Source organism: Curcuma longa, chromosome 21 (genome assembly GCF_044706935.1).
Source record: "Curcuma longa cultivar G26 ecotype Majalengka, Jawa Barat chromosome 21, ITB_CL_G26_1.1, whole genome shotgun sequence".
Lineage (NCBI taxonomy): Eukaryota > Viridiplantae > Streptophyta > Magnoliopsida > Zingiberales > Zingiberaceae > Curcuma > Curcuma longa.
The window spans coordinates 11,473,851-11,495,635 of NC_133881.1; the positions used below are offsets into that span (position 1 = coordinate 11,473,851).

The following is a 21,785-nucleotide window of genomic DNA, read 5'->3' on the forward strand; positions in this document are numbered from 1 at the left end:
GAGTCAAGTCGTTCGTGTCCTTGAGAAAAGAGCAGGTGGCTCGCCTCATGAGCGACGTGAACGGCGCCGCCGCCGCCGGCAAGCCAGTGAACCTCGGGGAGAGGCTGAACGAGCTGACCAACTCCATCGTCTCTCGTTGTTCAGGAAGTATGGTGTATGCCGGTTCATGCAACCGTATGGAAGGAAGAAAATAGATACTGCGTAGGGGAAGGAAGAAATAGATACTGCGTAGGGGTATTACATAGATCAAGTATGGACTTCGGGTTCGCAAGGACTAGAACGTAAGGGCCAGGAGGGAGACGGAGATCCTATCTAACTCTCTTACCGCCTCTCCTATCTTCATATGGTTAATACCTTAACCGGGTCTCCTGTGCTAGGTCTAACGATATATGGTTTTTTACCAGTGCTAGGTCGTCTAAGAAGGTCGTCTAACTCTAACGATGAGTTTCTGGTCTAACGATGAGCTTATTCGGTCTGCTAGGTCTAAGAGCGCGGTATAATGATGTTTCATGTATAATGATGAGCTTCATGCTAGGTATAACGGATGAGCGGTATAACGATGAGCTTAATGCTAGGACGATGAGCGGTGTCTAATGATGAGCTTAATTAGAGAGTGCGGAGGTCGACTCCTGGCTCGGATCAGCTGCCAGTTCTTTTCTTCTTTCAGGCGCTTCCTGTCCCGAATAGCTAAGTGAGTGTTCCAGTTGTAGTACATTCGCCCCTACGAGTGAGAGGCAAATGAATCCAAAGAAGAACTATAGAGAGAGCGAGAGTACCGCGCTCGAGTGGTCGTTTCAAGTGCTCGATCTGGCACCACACTCGATCGTGACTGGCACCATTCATTCATATTTAATGAAGATACCATTCATTTTAATGAAGATACCATTCATTCATCATATATTATATTCGTTCGACTACGTTATGCAAGTCCGGGGCCGACTGTAAGTCTTGCTCGTCTCTCTTTTAGTTGGAAGTCTTGCTCTTGGGCCGACTCTATCGCTATATCTTCTCTTCCCCTCCTCGGACCGCACTAAAGGCCTTCATCACGTAACGTAAGATTAGAGTTCATGGAAGGAGAAGGCCCCATCGGATAGCCACGTCACTATCGTTCGTTGGTCTCAAACGTCGTTACACTCGTCCCTCTCGCTATCGCTCGAGCACTAATAACGTCCCTTGCCCGTCTTTCTGTTTATCCGGTTTATCTGGACTACTAATAGTTGCAGGTGACCTGGAGAGTGAAAAAGAAAGGTATGGCATGGCCCGAGGAGCTCTTTCCTTTCCTTTCTTATTCATTTGCCTGAAAGGAGTTTAGCTCAGTTCCGCTACTGGGAATGCAAAGAGGGAAAAAGAAAGGTACGGAGCCTTCAAGAACCCATATGGAGCAGCTGCTTCTACTCTTTTAGCCGTTGCCTGAATGTCTGCTTTCTTTTATAATGAACTTGCACCATGAACAAGAACAGCTGCAGCAGCTTCATATGATGGCTACTTAGTTTGTTCTCTTGGTGCTACTAAAGATATTGATCTGAACTCGTACGGGATTCTTTATACTCTAAGTCCCTTTCGCTCACGAGTACTACTTATAATAAACTCTTTCCAAAAAGGGCGGAGTAAGGTTTCTTAATTCTTTCCTGGGCTGTTCTTGCTTCTGCAGTCGTTTAGGCAACTTATAACTCAGTCTCTTCCCATTCATTTCCCTATGGTCGGATTGACTTTACCCCAGGCTCATAACCCATGAAACCTAGAACTAATTCATTCAAATCTCTCGCAGTAGCTCCTTCTACCCCAGGTCCACCTCCTACACGAAAAGCAAAGGGAACTGATTCAACCACTGAGCCGGAGAATCAACTAATGAACAACAACCCTCTTCAAACAACCTCTCCCACAGGTGGAGCTACATAACCTCTTTTTGTAGAGCGTATTCGTTCCTCAAAGGTAGAGCTCGTTCCTGTAGCTTATGCTCGAGCTCGTTCCTTCTAACCTATCCCGTAGGTCTTCCTGGTGTAGCTCCAATTCAAGGATCAAACTCAAAGACTCATTCTTAAGGTAGGTCGGGAAGAAGAAGAGAAGATTCATCCCACTTAGTTTATCATATTTCGTACCTCTCCCTCTCCCGCTGGTCGAGCCTATCTCGTTGATACCCTTATGCTGAGCGTCAGAGGGCTTTCCCGTACTCATTAAGACTATCTCTTGAAACTGGTGCCTAGCCAGAACTTCAACCTTTCACCCTATCGGAGTCTTTTATTAGGAATGCCAGGTCCGCCTCCAACATTTATCTAGATTGGGAAAGTGTTCAGTCGTACCTTCACTTGAACTGTAGAGTACTAATTTGAATGAACCATGAACTGATCACTTAATGAATCTTTCCAACGTTTTAGGCATTCGCAAGGATAGGAGCCTTCAGGCGCATTCACTTACACCAGATATTGATCTTGATGCGGAGCCAGCAGCTCTTTCTGTTTGGTTGGATCCCTTTTCAGTAGCAGCTGTTGGATCCTCTCCGGAACCCGTTGTTAGTGGTGCCGTACAAGAATTAGTTGTTAGTCCCGACCTCTCTCTGAACCTCTACGGCGCTTCTTAATTATTGTATATAGTGCGAGTAGTAGTCCGATCTTTGGAATGTGAGTGATTTAGTAGTTGCCATATTAGATTTAGAAAGGGCGTCATGCCGGCGAACTCATATTAAAGGCTGAAATGGGCTAATTTAAATTAACAAGAGGTGCTACTAAAGAAGGTTAAAGCATGAACTCATCAGGGGACGGGGATCCAACAGCTGCCAATTTTATATCCTCGTATCGGGTCAAATCACTCTCTTTAAACGTTCCTATAGCTTCCTCTTTAATAGGTGCTAGGAATGGACTCGTTCTCATTACATTGTTCAGCTTGTGCTGGTGCGGTCCGAGGGGCGACGTGAAGGAGGCGGGAAAGAGTTCTTTATTAACTCTACTGGCACTATGAAAGACTCACTCCTCCTAAATAGCAGCTGTTCATGCAATGTGAGTGACGTCACTGTCGCAGCAAGAGTAGTTCATGAAGCTTCTATAAGAATGAATTCCAAGATCTTTCGTAGTTTTGTACCATATTAGACTGTTCGGATGCTGCTATTGTTGTTTTTGTTCATGGTTTCAAGCGGTTAGGGAAGCTGCTTTCATTTCAAATGTTGATTGTGCCTTAGGTTCATATTACATTCAATGAACTTCTCTGGTAAGGTACGCTTTATAATCCCTCCTTCTCGAGTTGCTACTCTTACCTGGAATTCACGACTAACCAAGGAAATACCATTCACTAGAGTGAATGGCCCTAACTCTTTTTCGTCGTTACTCTCGGCCCTAAGCTAAGGTTCGGCCCTTCCCTGTTAGACTATCCGATGTGAGTGGAGAGAGTTCATTAGTTTATGCAGCAGTTCTAGGTCCGAGTGATGGAGAGGGGCGCCTCCACTTATAATATATGAGACAAAAGCTATACTCCAATCAGAACAATTTTTAAGTAAAGTCTTCATTATCTCGTCCCTCTCGCTCCTCCTGTCGCTCGAGCCCGTCTAAACGTCGCTATCGCAGGTCGTGCCCAAAAATATAGTACGTTGGATTAGAACTTATATTATAGTAAGTGCGGCCCTTACTATATATTTGAACTTATATTATAGTATGGCGGAATTTACTTTCTTTTAGGGATATAGTTAAATTGCGGAAATACACCAACAGAGCTATAATTTCTTTCTATTTATTTTAGGCTTAGTCGTAAATAGCCCCAAAGGCTATTTATATGCCTCTGCGTAGCAGAGGTACTTATCTTATATTATATACAGTTAGTCTACGCCTTTGGGGCTATTTATCTCCTTAGTCGTAAATAGCCCCAAAGGCTATTTCTCTCCTCTGCGTAGCAGAGGTACTTATATTAAAGAAATTAATTTCCGCCATACTATAATAAATTCCTGCCAGTATCTTTCCTATTTCTTTTCTTTATTTGTTGATAAATGATGCTTCATGCAGAGCTGGAGGAGTGCTATTTATATCTTATTTAGGGCATCATTTTGTTTTACTGAACGGAAATAAATTATTGTTTTCTGTTACAGAGAAGTTATCGACTTATAATTGATAGATTCAGTATTGCTAGTCTATCAAGCATACACAAAATAGGGCTAATTCCATTTTGGCACTAGGAATTTCAAAAACAAAACTCAATTTGACCTTAAATTTAAATGTTTCAATTTGATAATCACATATGCATCAATCTGGCTCCTAGAGGCCTAAGTGTGTGCCAGTGTTGCCCTTCTGGCTCCAAACAGCCAGTTTCCAAGTGCCATCCAAATTTTCTGTTGGAATAGTCAGCTGTCTCACTTGAGCCACAAGGCGAAATGTTTTTGCAGACCTGATTGTCCTCCACTGTCCAAGGGAGACTTGGCATACCAAAGATGTGCACCGCCTCACATGGTTATGCAAGGCTAAATACATCAATATCATAGCTATCTTCTCTAAGAAATCCAGAACCACCACAAATAAGCTAGATCTGCCCTCTTGCTACTTTCAATATCACATAATCTATGCTGGTTGAGCAAACAGGAAAGTGAATAACATACATCACTTCCTACATTGCAGGTAGTATGATAGACAAATGAAAGGATCTGTTGAATGAAGTTAGACATTGTCACCAATTTTAGGCTGTTTGGGCAAAATCAATACACATTTTATAACTTAAGGCGTCAAATATACTTAGAATAACATGGCCAGAAACGCAGACTTTCTTAAACTTTTCGAGGAAAAATTTAAAACACACTGATAATCTTGATACCCTAAATGTTGAATTTATGCAGTTGTATACACATTCATGGAAAGCAGAAGTGAAGGAGACGAATTGATAGAGGATTATGTTGAATGTCTGATGTCACTGGATGCTGCTGCCCGCCCCTGTGAGGATGATAATTCATCCCTTGCAACTCTATTCTGAAGATCCCTCGAATATTCCTGTTGGAATCATTATTCAACCAGATAAAGATTTGGCTTCTGTTAGTACGGAGGATAGTAAAGAACCTGTATTAGGTATGGAGTTTGAGTCTGATGAGGCTGCAAAGTCATTCTACAATGGCTCTGCCCGCCGAATTAGGTTTCCCTTTCCGAGTGGGCAGGTCCCGACGTTCTAAGGGTGTTGAGGAGGTCCTTATTATGAAGAGGTTTGTGTGTTCTAAAGAAGGCATATACCGGAAGAAACCTTCAAGTGAAGGGATGAGAAAACGTGAAAGAATGTCAATGAGAGAAGGTTGCAAGGCAATGATGGAGGTGGTACGTAACTCTGATCGATGGGTAGTCTCAAAGCTTGAGAAGGCTCACAATCATCACCTTGGAACATGTAGTCGAGTGGGCTATCTTCGTGCAAGAGGTTTTATTGATACATCCGAGAAAACAAGTATAGTTTCATCTGATACCGCGACTCTCCTTCGACAAAATGCCTTTGGTGAAGGAGGTGATGCTCAGAGTCTTCTCTTGCTAGATTACTTCAAGAGAATGCAAGCTGATAACCCAGCATTCTTTTATTCTATCCAAGTTGACAATAATAGCTGTGTGACTAATGCTTTCTGGGTGGACTCCAAAGCTAGAACTGCATACAACTATTTTGGTGATACTGTAACATTTGATACAACATACAAAAAGAATAAGTACATGATGCCCTTTGTTACATTCTCTGGAATCAACCACCACTTGCAGCCTGTTATCTTTGGATGTGCCTTGCTTATAGATGAGTCTGAGTTTGCATTTATTTGGCTATTCGAAACTTGGTTAGCTGCAATGGGTGGCCGCCCTCCTTTGTCATTGGTTACCGATCAGAATAGGGCCATGGCAGCGGCAATTGCAAAGGTATTCCCCAGTACCTGCCATCGATTTTGCAAGTGGCTCATTTTAAGTAGAAGTAAGCAGAAGTTAGCGCATCTGTATTCCACACATACTTCTTTGAGAGGGGAACTGGAAGAATGTGTCATCAAGTCTGAAACTGTCGAAACTTTTGAAGCTAGATGGGCATCGATCATAGACAGATATGACCTCCGGAAAAATTCATGGCTTCAGACACTATCTAATATCCGACAAAAGTGGATCCCATTGTACTTAAAGGATACATTTTTTGGAGAAATGTCTTCCTTTCAGAAGCTAGAAACTATGAATGATTTCTATAAAAAATACTTCAATACAAAGACCTCATTAAAAGTATTTCTCACTCAGTTTGAATTGGTTACAGCAAGACGATTTGAAGAAGAAGTGCAAGAAGATTACAATACTCTATGCACTAAGCCTAAACCTGAAGACTGCCTCACCAATAGAGAAACAAGCATCAGCTATCTACACAAGAGCAGTATTCAATAAATTCCAAGAGGAGTTTGTGGAATCTTTAGGTTACAATGTTTACAAAATAAAAGATGGTGTAAATTGCAAATTCACTGTAACGGGCGATGAGGATTCTCTGGAGACATTCATTGTCTCATATAATACTAGCAAAATGGCAGCAACTTGTAGTTGCAAGAACTTTGAGTTTTCTGGCATTTTATGCCGCCATATTTTAGGGGTGTTCTTGATGATTGATGTTCGAGTTCTACCTAAAGAGTATTTCTTGCAGCGTTGGACTAGAAATGCAAAAGTTGGCTCCGCAATGTATGAACTCAATGGCGAGCTTCTTAATCCTTCCCAAGAATCGATTACTTCACGATACAATGATCTTTGTCGAGATGCCATTAGATGTGCAGAGAAAGGGGCTATTTCTGCAAAGATGTATAAAGCTGCCAAAGATGTTTTAAAGAAAGCTTATGACAATATGATTGCTTTTGAGAAAAATGCTTCAAGAGGTTCACAGAGAGATGGAATCAACATTAATGAAGAAATTACTATAGATGATGCAATCAATGATCAGTCTTTGCAAGATCCTGAAAGAAAGGTATGCAGCTTTTTTGCTTTACCTTTGCATTTTCAGCTTAATTTCAGTTATTCTTAGGTGAAGAATTCACATCTAATTTTGCATGTCTCTGCACATACCTAACTAGGAAAGACATGTTCTGTCAACATTTTGTATTTTACTTTGCAACAGGTGATAGCCTGTTGCCCCATCATTTGTGATCTTTGTTAAATACTAGGTGCTTTAATTTGTTGATTAGTAGACAGTTAATACTTTGCTAATCATAATCAATTGATTTAATTTGAAGTCAGTGGATCTTGTTGTGTTGACTTTTCATACATTATGGATGTTGTGGCTAAAAATTGAAAAAAATAAAAATAAAAATTCATGGGTTTTAAGAGACCTTGTTAAACAATCCATGATCTGGTACTAAAAGAACAAGAATGTTCGGCAATGCCCTTTGTATGGTTAGATTTATACTTCTCATTGGCTCACGCATTCAAGGCTCAGTCTTCAATATTCTTTATATTTGTGAGAAGTCTAAAGTCTAGAAGGCAGGGATTCCTACTTCGGTAGATGAAGAATTGTTTTGAAGTGATTTATGCTCCAATCAATTGTTATAAAATCCAATAGGTTATTTTAAAACATGAATTGTAATGAACATTTAAAAATTATTTGATATCATGTTTCGCTAAGACTAAGTATACTTTTCAGCCAGTACACTAAATCATCCTTTTGTCCTTCGAACTTTCATATATTTTAGGTGTCATTGATAGATTTAACTCCCTGCTAGATCAACATTGAAATGTATGAGATTGCTGTTGATACACTATAAGTTTTATCGAATTCTTCAGGTCACAAACTTAATCGGGCAGCTACTTGGCCACTGGGGGTCACCATAAAAGGATTTCTTTCTGGTGTATTTGTAATTTTATGCGTAGCACTGTTTGATTTATCCATCACCACAAACCCTTGAGCTTTCAGCAGATTGCCAAAGAGGTTCTGATCATGTTCTGGACTAGTTGGTTTGCCAAAGTTTGTCTTGCGATGTCTGGTACTTTTTCAAGGCCACCATAGCAGTCGACTGAAGGGAAGGTAGGAAACGTGGCGATATCAAAGTAAGATATCATGTATAGTCCAGATCAAAATGATGTACTCTCCTCCCACTCTCTGCTATTCTAGATTTACATATCAGGACATGATGCAAAGTTGGTTTGTGCTAAATGGACTGTATGTGTCTGTTGAGAATTCATTTATAAATATCAAATTTCAGCTATAAAAGATGCCACAGATGGAAGATGAATTAGTAGTAATAACGTAGTTGCACTGCAAAAGTAAATATCATAGCAGAAGTTGATTGTTATGGTTACTTATAAATATCATCGCAATTTCCTAAACCCTAAATTCTTATATAATATGATTTTGTAGTAAGCTTGTGTATTTTTACTAGCCTTTTAATTTAACTATTTTAATTGTGAATAAATTTTTATATTCAAAATTAGCTCATCAATCTCGAATTGTTTCATGACTTAGTTTGTATTCATTTTGTGTGGCTCTGAAAATTTTTGTTTAAAGTTAAAATTTTAATTATTTGCTAATTTATCTCATAGTTTTAAATTATTACAAATTTCTAGACATGACTATTTTTTAATTAAAATAGCTTATCAATTTAAAATTTAGTTTATATTCTTTGTGTCTTTTTTGATTATTATGAACTTCATATTCATGCTTCTTATTTAATAAATCAACTTACATTAAAATTAAATTTTATAGTAATTAATTTACAAAATGTTCATTTTTATTAATTTTTAAAGTAATTGATTTACAATCGTACCCTTTTAAAATAAAATTAAAGATGTCCACCACGAGCCTCTGAATATTATAAATAAAATATTAATATTTTTATATTTAAAAATTCTATTTTGATAAAATCTAATTGTAAACTATTGTTTTTAAAAAAACAATTTATGTCATATAACAAAGGAATAAAATGTATTTTCTTAATAAAATAATTATAGGAGTCTTTTTAAAAAAATAATAATAATTCTCAATTATGAAAACTTATTTTTAGTAAATTCTCAATTATAGCATATCATATGGTGAAGATATCTCAATCAACGATGGCGATTTCTTTTTAGAAATAAAGCTTCTCCCCATTATTTCATTAATCGAACAGAAAGACATAATTACTTAATTATTAATTAATTGTTTTCTCCATTGCTCGATTAATCAATAGTGATCGTCGTCGCCGAGAGCGCACTGCTGGAGGAGGACGCCGCTTGCTCTTGAGGAAGCCGAGGACGTTGGCGTAGCGCACGGGGGTGACGAGGCCGCTGCGGCCGGAGACGAGGACGCGCGCGCGGTCCCTCCCCTGGCTGATCTCGTCGCAGTCGCCTTTCAGGGGGCTCTCCACCAGCACCACCTCGAAGATCTCCTCCTCGTGGTGGTTCTCCACCTCCAAGTGGTACGTGCCGGTGGCGTCCGCCGTCCGCCACCCCTCCGCGTACTCGTTCACGGCGCCCGTCTCAAAGCGTCGGCATTCCAGCTTCACCTTCGCACCTACAGCTGTCAGTAACACGACTATAGTACTGCAGGGGCATTAATAAAAAGTAACTAAAATACAGGGTGAAAACAAGAAAAAAAAACAGAGATCGAATTTATATGCCTTGGATGACTGTTGAAAGATAATGGATTCAAAAATTTACTTAGAAAGAAAAGAGGAATAATAGTATAATAATTTATATTATAAAATATTTATTTTATAAAAAATGATTTATTATTAATTTTATATGAGCATTTATATTACTCAATATATATTTCTAGATCAGAAACATGAACCTTATTCTATTTAGATACATAAATTACAAAATTCATATTTTATTTGATTTATGTATTTCAAACATTTATTATGGATGTATTCAAGTTTAATTCAATTTCTAACACTCCCTTTTAAATTTAAATTTTCCTTAATCCAAACATGAACCTCAATCTTTGAAATCATCAAATTTGAATGGTTTTGTAAGAATATCGACAACTTGATCCATCGCCATCACATATCAAGTTCAACTTTTTTCTTTGTAATGTATTCTTGACTAAAATGATATCTTGTGTCAATATGCTTGTTGCGTTAATAAAATATTGGATTCTTTGCCAAACTTTGAGTTGACTTATTATCAATCATAATCTTCATAGCTTATTCTTGTTCGACATGAAGTTCCTTTAATAATCTTCTGTATACAAGTCTTCAAGTATATAGACTCATAATTCTTCAAGTCCAATAAGAACATCCTATTCTTAGTCATAGACACTTTAGTAATAAGGTTAGAATCTTGATCTCGTAACCAAAACATACAATCTTTCATATGAATCTTGTAATTTTTTTTTCAAAAGTTGACAAATACTTAAAATTTTGCTAGTCAATTTTGGAACATAATAAATATCATAAAGAATTTTATGACCACCATTTATTGTTTCAAGGAGAATCATATTTTTGTCTTTAATTTTGACTTTTGTATTATCTCCAAAACTTATAAAACTTTTTTTGTTTGTATCAAGCTCCACAAATTTACTTTTATCATCCGTCATATGGTTGTTGGCTCTATTATCAAGATACCATATATTTATTTTTCCAATAGAGTCCTCCTTGAGTGTAAGAAACAAGGATTATTTAACATCATCTTCTTTGTTCTCTATTAGATTTGCCTCTTCATCTTTCATGTTTGAATGATACTCTCAAACATAATGTCCAAATTTATGATAAGAATAATATTTAATCTGAGATTTATTTTTCTATCATCATACCTCGTATAATTACCTCTTCCTCTTGCTCTTCCATGACCTCTTACAAATGTTTAATTTCGTTTATCAAACTGAAAATGTTGTTCATCTCTTCCTTGACTGCGACCATATATTAAACCTCGGCCTCTGCTCATCCTTGGTCTCTACCTCGTCTTTGACCTCGACCTATATTATAAACTCCTTAATTTGATTTTCAAGTTAGTCTTTACTTGTAACACATATATATTTTGATTATTCTTGCTTTCCATGGTTCATCCTTTCTTCATGAGCCTGTAATGATCCGTTTAATTCATCAACGATCATAGTCTCTAAATTTTTAGATTCTTCAATTGCAACAACAACATGATTAAACTTTGTACTAAAAGAGTATAGTACCTTTTTTAATCACTCGAATGTCAAACACAGTTTCTCCAAGTCTTTTCATTTGATTGATAATTTAGCAAAAACTCTTATAAAATAGTCAGGGGTGTTACTCGCTACTTCTTTCATAAAAAGTGATTCAAACTCAATCCTTAGAGTTTGAAGTCGCACCTCTTCATCTTGTCCACTCCTATAATAGAGTTGCAAAGCATCTCCCACGCTTTCATTGATGTTGTCTTATTGACTATCTTCTCAAACATATATCATCATCCAAACCTTAATGGATGATAGTAAGACGTGTTGATCTTTTTTTCTTTAAAATATCCTTTCATTTCTGAGGTAGAATTACTACATCTAAGGACTCTTTAAAATCATGCTCAACAATATCCTATACTCCTTGAGATCTGAATATAGTCTTTATTCTAAATGATTAATTCTTATAATTGAATTTGGTAAGTTGAGAGTATTGGAAAGAAAAGGATTTTGATGCAATTGGCTCGGATTCCACTTTCTTGAAAGATAGTATGCTCTCAAAAATTTACTAAGAAAAAAAAGAGAAATAATAATGTAATGCAAAAGACTTATCTTATAAAAAATGATTTATTATTAATTTTACATTACATAAATATTATACTATTCAATAGATATTTTTAAATTTCATATCATTAATTAGATATGAACTACTTCTATCTATATACATAATTATATATAATGTAAATGATAATGATACATGTTCACTAGCTATATATATATATATAATAGCATTAGTTATCTTCTCATTTTCCATTTTTGATCCCTCTATTTACGACGAACTTTAAAAGATCAGTGGCTAGCTAGAATCCTTCAAGGATGTGTAATCAGGAGAAGAGTCAAACACACTTGGAGAAATGATTGGAGAAGAGCCAAGCGTAAGCAGCAAGGAGTCCCCTCCGTGATCTTGATCACTCGTACCGCTACCTCCTCTTTCTCCGTCGACCTCGCGCATCGCCGGAGACGACGATGATCTTTTCCCATGAGCGCTGCGATTGGAGCCACAGTGACTGCCATGAGACGACGGCGATGATGATAATTTTCCAGTCAAGCGTTGCACCAGGCTCATGAAATCTTGGGGCCTGGTGTGGATCATGTATATATTAAGATACCATGTATTTATTTTTCCAATAGAGTCCTCCTTGAGTGTAAGAAACAAAGATTGCTCAGCATCATCTTCTTTGTTCTCTATTAGATTTGCCTCTTCATCTTTCATGTTTGAATGATACTCTCAAGCATAATGTCCAAATTTATGATAAGAATAATATTTAATTTGAGATTTATTTTTCTGTCATCATATCTTCATATAATTACCTCTTCCTCTTGCTCTTCCATGACCTCTTACAAGTCTTTACTTGTAACACATATATATTTTGATTATTCTTGCTTTCCATGGTTCATCCTTTCTTCATGAGCCTGTAATGATCCGTTTAATTCATCAACGATCATAGTCTCTAAATTTTTAGATTCTTCAATTGCAACAACATGATTAAACTTTGTACTAAAAGAGTATAGTACCTTTTTAATCACTCGAATGTCAAACACAGTTTCTCCAAGTCTTTTCATTTGATTGATAATTTAGCAAAAACTCTTATAAAATAGTCAGAGATATATTCACTCTCTTTCATAAAAAGTGATTCAAACTCAATCCTTAGAGTTTGAAGTCGCACCTTCTTCATCTTGTCCACTCCTATATATAATAGAGTTGCTAAGCATCTCCCACGCTTTCATTGATGTTGTCTTATTGACTATCTTCTCAAACATATATCATCATCCAAACCTTAATGGATGATAGTGAGAGCATGTTGATCTTTTCTTTCTTTAAAATATCCTTTTAGTTTTGAGGTAGAATTACTACATCTAAGGACTCTTTAAAATCATGCTCAACAATATCCTATACTCCTTGAGATCCGAATATTGTCTTTATTCTAAATGATTAATTCTTATAATTGAATTTGGTAAGTTGAGAGTATTGGAAAGAAAAGGATTTTGATGCAATTGGCTCTGATTCCACTTTTTTGAAAGATAGTATGCTCTCAAAAATTACTAAGAGAAGAGAAATAATAAAATAATAATGTAATGCAAAAGACTTATCTTATAAAAAATGATTTATTATTAATTTTACATTACATGAATATTTATACTATTCAATAGATATTTTTAAATTTCATATCATTAATTAGATATGAACTTATTCTATCTATATACATAATTATATATAATGTAAATGATAATGATACATGTTCACTAGCTATATATATATATATATATAATAGCGCTTAGTTATCTGCTCATTTTCCATTTTTGATCCCTCTATTTACGACGAACTTTAAAAGATCAGTGGCTAGCTAGAATCCTTCAAGGATGTGTAATCAGGAGAAGAGTCAAACACACTTGGAGAAATGATTGGAGAAGAGCCAAGCGTAAGCAGCAAGGAGTCCCCTCCGTGATCTTGATCACTCGTACCGCTACCTCCTCTTTCTCCGTCGACCTCGCGCATCGCCGGAGACGACGATGATCTTTTCCCATGAGCGCTGCGATTGGAGCCACAGTGACTGCCATGAGACGACGGCGATGATGATAATTTTCCAGTCAAGCGTTGCACCAGGCTCATGAAATCTTGGGGCCTGGTGTGGATCACCTTCGGCGAGTCGACGTAGACGATGACGACTGGATCTCGACTACTGCAGCTGCCGGTGCCGGTGCCGGTGGAGGGCTTCTTTGCTCTCCATGAAGCCTTGTTCACAGTCAATGGTGGAGGTCTTGGCCCTTGGAGCTCTCTACTGGAGGAAGGCATATCGTGCACTGTTTAATCATGTCATCCAAAACAGCTTATATTATAGGGAATTGACATTATGGCGGTGGCTAACTGTAACAAGAAAAAAAAATATATCCTTCTTTTGAAAAGTCAAAGTCCTTGGTCAACTATGACTGTGGATTTGTAACTGTTTATACTAAGTTTAACGGACTCTCAATTTTGTATGCCATTGTTGACTTATGGCGTTTGTACTAATCGTTTGGATTAGCCGCCAAAATTACGCTACCATTTTTATTGTTTTGGTCAAAGCAGCCAAATATTCACGGTCAAAATAAAGATGGAATGTTTTGAACAAACTTATTGTTGATGGATAGTTGTAGAAAAAGTCCAAGTCAATAAACTTTGATATTTTGCAGTCCACTGTATGTCAGTCATCCTCAAGCAACGATTCGTGGTGGCAAGTTTATGATAACCGTGCTCCCACGGCCCTTTGATTTAGATAGTGGAAGACACTCTCGAGGATCGTTTAAGTGATAGTTTCTTTTTTTTATTATCAAAAGTGTATGATAATTAATAAATATTGCTGTGCTTGTCTCTGTGTTTGGAAGATACTTGTGCCTCTGGACATGGTTGAGTTGATGTCCAAGTGGTAGTTATTGCCAATAAATTTGGGATCAAATCTCCATGGGGTTGTCTCAACCTCTACAAGCGTTACTGATGCTAAAGGCAAAGTCATGTGATTTATTCTCTTCGGAATAGTGAGAGGCTAACCTGAAGGGGCCGTCAAAGTGATGACTTCACCTTTTGCAGTCAAAAGTGTATGATAACAACTATTGTTGTGATGACCTCTATGTTTAAAAGATATGTGCTCCCGGACGTAATTGAGTTGATATCCAAGTGATAGACTTGTATCAATGAGTACGAATTCACAGTTATGGTAAAAAAACTCTCCCATTTAAGGAGCCGTTTAGTTCTTGATTTATCTCTCTTCATCTAACCATGGGGATGTGGATGAAGGACACTTAGCGTGAGTGTTATCATATATTTTGCATCAAAGTTTATGATAATTTCTCTAATTATTAATTTTCAGTGAGGCTAACAAAATTGCAAGCCTTGAACGAAGAATCTGTCCAAACTCTTAAAGACAAAGTATCAGTCCTCACTTAAATTTTAGTTTTCAATTTCCACTGGAATCAAAGAAAAGAACATACAGCAACAGTTAAGTGCACAATTGTTATAGACAAACTTCATAGTTCATCCTCTAACTTTTCCTGGTGTTTGGAAACATTTATCGATATCCTTGAACGAAGATGGATCGAGTCTCATATGCACACACAATTAATGTAAATTCAGTGTAGTGTGGATCCTACGCATACAACAAACAAGAAGTATCCATTCTTCATCATTTTGTATCTCTTTTCTACAAACAACAATTCCGATTTGTTGTTAACAAATGCAAAGACAAATGTCTTTGAAGGAATAATTAGATACACGAAAGGCACACACTAAATTAGCTTCCATCTCCGTGTAATTTATGCAGCATTGTGATTAGCAAATAGCAGTAAAACATACACTGGATTTGTTTAGGAAAGTTATGCATAATAGAGTGGCTGTGGAGAATAGAGGAGAAACAAAGTAAAATTCAACTCATTCATGTGGTCCAGAAAGATTTGAGGGTCATTGCAAACAGAGCTATGAAAAATGGAACCAACCCAAAAAATCACTTGAGATATACATTTTATAGTTTGACTAAATGACCACTTATCGAAAAGCTTGAGCTATAGAGAAGGGACCAGTTTTATATTAGTAACTCTCCCCTAGTCCCCTTCACATGAGCAACTCAACTAGCCAAGTCTAGTACCATCACAATGTCGATTGGTCACCTATATATTCAGTAGCTAGAAGTCTGATTTATTAGGAAGAAAACCAATCTATTATTAAGAAGACACAAATATTTGATAGACCATCAACCTTATGAAGGTTGGCAATTTCATACTTAATTCTATAGTTAAATATCACTCAAATGTTATTATCTACACTGAATGATTTGGAAACAATATTGATGTTGACAAGACCTTAGATCCAATTGTACATCTCCTTTTCTTTTTTTCATGGGATTCTCTATCACGATTTGCATTGTAAAGTATAAAATATGAAGTACAATGAGCTGATTTTATTTGACTTGACAGTTATATTCAAACTCAAAAAGAAAGATAAGTTTAATCAACTTTCTATGATATAATCAATAATTACAATGGAACTTACTGCTTGCATAAGTGCCACAATTTCAGGTTTTGTGAGTTTGGCACCCACTCTTTCTAATCCAACTTTGAGTTCTTTGAAGGCCATATGTCCACTGTTATGTGTGTCAATCATCTTAAACATCTCCTTCATCCCAGCAATTTCATCCAGAGAGGTTTGAAGCAATAACCTAGACAGGAAAATGGAAAGAGATGCATATCATTCAACAGTAAAATTATAGCGAATATGCATTTACCAAGACGCATATCAGAAAAACCTATTGTTCTGTCTGCATTCATGTCAAAGTGGTTACCTAGTCAGTTCTAAGATTGCCTAGTTTATTTTGCTTATTAAAGCAAGATTTAAAATTTCAAATTGTGTTGGTATTTCGATCTTTAATTGGAACAATACCATTTTGATACTATATCATACTGTACCAATATGATTTCAATATTTGTTCATTTGAGTGAATCAAAATGAATATGATACCGTTCAGTCCTACATGACAAGGGCAACATTATTCCTTTTCGCCATGTGTCATGTGCCAAACTTTGCATGGAATGATATATTCCAGTTGTGCCGGCAACATGAAACAAAATTTTGATCCATGCATTAAACTACTTAGTGTAGTGTTGCAACTATGAAGCCACTACATTTCCATGAATGTGCATGGTTTTGGAAATCATGGTAGGTAAAATGGTGACCCTGAAATGCCACATGAAATAATGAAGTCTTCATTTAGCAAATTTATAGTTGATCTTCAAATATTTCAACTAAGATAACCAAGCCAGATCACTGAGATAACAAATTGTAACAACTTAATCAATACTTAATTTCTGAGTGCTAATTATTGAGATAACCATCATTGATAGCTTAGTGAAAGAATTGTCTGGTTTTGACCCCAAATTTTTTGAAACAAATATTCTTTAAAGTAGTACATTTTTGAAAGAGCATATGCAACAATTTACTTAATATAAAATCGATCGATAAACTATTAGAATCTTCAGCATTACAAAATTACCCTGAGGGCCATCTTCTTGAGTTTGCTCATCTCTGAGAACTGTTTCAAGCGAGAAAGAACTGCAGAATCCAGAGGCTTATCAGGAGCCACACCATCAATCTCAACCCAAGGATGACCTGAAAGGTATTTGGATAAAAGAATGCTACTTAACTATGTGTAAGTTCCATTTTTTAACCGAAACAAACAGATTGCTTGATTTATTATGTGTCCAGTTTCCTGAAACATAAATGATAATTTGTAACTGCCACAAGTCCCTTGACAAGTATTAAGCGATAAAAATTTTAACCAAGATGAATAGTTTTTAAGAAAAATAATCACCATTGAGGCAGAAAAGTAGGAAACTCACATAAAACTTCATGGGCAGTCAACCGCTTCTTGGGATCTCTGACAAGCATATCCTCTTTATGAGATCTTTTGCACTTTCTGATATGCTTGGCCAGGGATCGGACTCAAAGTCAAGTGCACCATGTAAGACCTCCTCAAACATACCTTGCTCAGATTCTAGGAATAGATTACAAAGAGATCATCATGTTGTTTCAAAAAAAATAATGGATACACAGATAGCAAGTGTCTAGATAACTAACTGTTAACTAGCCCAGCAGTAGAATGAGCAATCAGTTAGGACAAGTTCTTACCAGCCCAAAATGGAGGCACGCCACTAAGAAGAATGCTGTAACGCCCCCCCTCTTTCTTATACTAATAGGGAGACGTTACGTACTTTAAACTTTCTTTAACTTTTACTTTTTAAATAAAATAACTCAAATAGCTTTTCTTTTTCTGTTTAACATGCGGAAGCAAAAGAAATAAAAATAAACTTCTTGGACGTAAAGTAAACATTTATATAATTCTTGATCTTATTCCGCGGTTCCGCCGACACCACACATCAAACACTTTTCCAGCTGCCTCCTCTTTCCTAAAACTTTTCCTTTTATTTATCTGCAATATGAGGAATGCAAACTATAAGCAACGCTTAGTAAGTACATCATCTAACTCACAAAAACCATAGAAAACTTCGTAATAACTGATGCTATTATATGAAAGAAATGCTGGTAAATGATATGGGAAAAAACTTATATTATATATAAGTGAAAATAAATAAACATCCTTCTTTGGGCCCAGCGAGGTATCAATGCAGACATCTCTTACATAGGCGAACCTTGTGCCTTGAATTCCTTTTCTTATGGGCGAACCTTGTGCCCGGAATTCATTATGGGCGAACCTTGTGCCCTGGATTCCTTTCCTTGTGGGCGAACCTTGTGCCCAGAATCCTTTATGTCTTGCATTTCTTATGGGCGAACCTTGTGCCCGATACCCGCCTCTTAAAAGTAAAATACCTTTCTCATACTTCTTATATCATGCAATTCTACCATTTACGTATGCTTCAACAAAATCATGCATATATACTTTAACAAGATCATGTTTATGGAAAAACACAGGAAACAATTTATACATGCTATGTAAAAGAACTTTATGCATGCTTTTAATAAAATCATACTATAGAAAGAGCAAAGAAAATAACGGAACAACTCATACTGCAGGTGATAAATGTACTTACAATATCTTACTTCTTATATCATGCAATTCTACCATATTCTTTAACAAAATCATGCATATACTTTAACAAAATCATGTTTATGGAAAAACACAGAAAACAACGGAACTACTCATACTGCAGGTGAGGGATGCACTTACAATATCTTACTTCTTATATCATGCAATTCTACCATATTCTTTAACAAAATCATGCATATACTTTAACAAAATCATGTTTATGGAAAAACATAGAAAACAACGGAACTACTCATACTGCAGGTGAGGGATGCACTTACATTCTGCGCTAAGTTTCTTACAATTCTTTCGTTAGAATTCTGAAAACGAAGACCTTCTCGGCGATCTTCCTACGTCTATGCGTTCTTCTCGCTTGGGTGAGCCCGGATCTACAAGAACCCCTTGGATCTTCTCTCTCCTTGGCCAGCTACCACCCAAAAGAAGGATTTCCGCCCAAAAGGAGGAGGGCGGCGCCGTTTTCGAGGTGGGGGAGGAAGTTTCCAAAAATAATCAAAACCCTCGCTTAAACCCCTATTTATATTAAGTGGTCTCTAAACCCGACCCGTTTATAAATATAATTCCGTTCTATTTTGTTTAATAAACTCTTCTTGGGCCCCTTGGTTATTGGAACTGTTTTAAGGGGTGTAGATTTTAATAGGTCATGAGTTTGAATCTCGCGTCCCTTTTTATTCCGATTTACTTTTGCTAATTCCGCTACTCTAAAAATTTCAGAAAAATATCCTAAAATTCTAGAAAAATCATAGAATATTTCTAAAATTATTTTTGAGATTTTTCGGACGTTACAAATGCAGATAATTATTCCAGCACTCCAAACATCTGCCTCTGGTCCATAACGTTTCTTCAGGACTTCTGGAGCAACATAGTAAGGGCTGGCAACCACATCATTAAATGTTTCTCCTGAAAGAAATATCAGCTAATTAACAGTGCGATAAGTCAAGTGAAATGCTTCCTACACCTTGTCTTATAAAAGGCAGTGAACCTACTAGGAAACCATAACTGACATTTTAATTGATAAAACAATGAAAGCCTCATTCTTCTCATGTCAAGGTACACATGACAGACATATAAGTTGTATAAACAAGACTCTGTGGAGGATGACAAGCTGATCTTTATTTGCAAGTGATTCGCGTGAAGCAGAAAAAAAAATCTATATCTAGGGAAAGGAATTGTGAATTTATCTTTGATACGATAACACGGAACAGAAACTAAAATCAGCCTTATTTATTTCTGGACTTACAAACTGAAGTGTGCATTGCCCACTCAATAGTACATCTAACTTCGACGTCTCGTGCACAAGATCTTTAGATGTGAACTCATTTCCCAGACAAACATCCTACAATGCTAGATATTCTCTTACTTAGCATGTTCTAGTGTGCAAACTACTAATGCGACATTCTCTGATTATTACATCGGAGAAGTATATTTTCCTAGTTATTGCTCTCCCACTTTAAAGTAATTTGTTGAATAGTAACTAAGAAAGCATACAAGAGAGACACACACAATTGACTTGAATACTTTTTTGCATTGGAAACTAAAATATTCGTACTACAGCATGTTAACAATATGAATCTGTGGACTTCACTACAAACTGTAGTTTGCATACTATGATTCATCAAAAATTTATTTCCTGCAACCAAATTTTCACTGTCATTCAGGGCCTTATATGAGTTTTCTAAACAGTTTCACTACACATCTCAATCAGCACAATTCATCAGCCACCTAGACAGTTATGAACAATGACAACTTGCTGATGAACCTTCAATATCAATAACAAGCCAGGATCCTCAAGTATCTTCAGCCACCGTCCAGATTAAAAGGGATGTAACAGCTTAATGTTCGCGTAAATCCACCCAAACTAGATAATAAGACTGGAGATATCAAGAATTACATTTTTGATCTATTTTGCTCCATGATGTCCAGTGTCAACCTAAGTCTCTGACTTTAGCCAAATTCTCAATCCCACATTTTCCTAAAGCAACAGTCTTTCAAGAATTCATTTATAGAAAGAAACAATGCATACCAGGTCGAAAGAATATTGACAATCCGAAGTCAATTGTTTTAAGAGGAGCATCTTCCATCTGGTTGACAAAAAGAAAATTTTCTGGCTTGAGTTCCCGATGCATGACTCGCATTGAATGGCAAGCTCCCCCACAATCACCCTTGCGAGCTCGGCTGCCTTCTTCTCCGTGTAGTGACCCTTCTGGATTATCCTGTCGAATAGTTCCCGCCTGCGCACAGCTCCATGACCAAATGGACAGCCACTGCATCCTCGTAAGCCCCTTTAATGGAAATGACATTGGGGTGCCCGGCTAAGTGGTGCATTATTTGGATCTCCCTCCTCACATCCTCCACGTCATCGTCGGTGAGGAGCTTCTGCTTCAAGATCGACGTGCAAGCGTACTCCTTTCCAGTTGCATTCTCCACGCAAATAAATGTGGTACCGAATTGGCCCTGCCTAAGCTTCTTCCCCAAGCGATAAATCTCCTTCAAATTCTCGGTCTTGCGCTTCAACACGGAGCCAGCCTGAAGACCGGCGGAGCTCCCGATCCTCTTGACCTGGGTCGCCTTCTTCGAAGTGTCCGTCGGCGCCGGTTTCCTGGCGACTTCGGTGCGAATCGATTCGACTCCGTGGATCTTGATGGGTTCGGGAGCATCAGTGGTGGCTACTGAGGATACTTTAGTGGAATCAGTTGGCTTGGTTCTCCGACTGGGAGCGCCAAATAATTGCTGAAACTGATTGGAAGAAGCCGTTCTTCGTCAGGCTTGGCACCGCGCACGTGTTGCCCATCGTATACAGCACTCAAATGCCTCCTCGACCGCTCCACGGCATTTCGACTTGGACTACTGGAGGAGCTTCCAAGATCAACTAATTATAGCTCAAAACCTAGTCGACGGACCAATGTGATAATCCTTGTCCAGAAGCTTGAAAATTCGAAAACACTGGCAAAGATCAAAGCTTTCTTACAAACGAAAGGCTAAATGATCAAGTGAAGATAAACAAATGCTGCAAAATCGAAACTTTTCCAGGGGCAAGAATGAAACAGGAAAAAAACAGGAATCAGAGACGAAATCAAAGAGAAAAGAATAAAAGTGAATAAAATCTCGCGCTTTTCCCGTGAATAAAATCGAAACTTAGGC

At 37.3% G+C, this 21,785-nt stretch overlaps 3 pseudogenes; 1 reads left to right on the forward strand and 2 right to left on the reverse strand.

The window, feature by feature from the left end:
* The first annotated feature begins 4,821 nt into the window (after nt 1–4,821).
* LOC141815429 (protein FAR1-RELATED SEQUENCE 9-like) lies at nt 4,822–8,011 on the forward strand (annotated as a pseudogene).
* Nucleotides 8,012–9,099: 1,088 nt separating this feature from the next.
* LOC141815175 (pollen-specific protein C13-like) lies at nt 9,100–12,274 on the reverse strand (annotated as a pseudogene).
* A 3,765-nt stretch (nt 12,275–16,039) lies between these two features.
* LOC141815176 (calcium-dependent protein kinase 10-like) lies at nt 16,040–21,435 on the reverse strand (annotated as a pseudogene).
* Nucleotides 21,436–21,785: the final 350 nt, after the last annotated feature.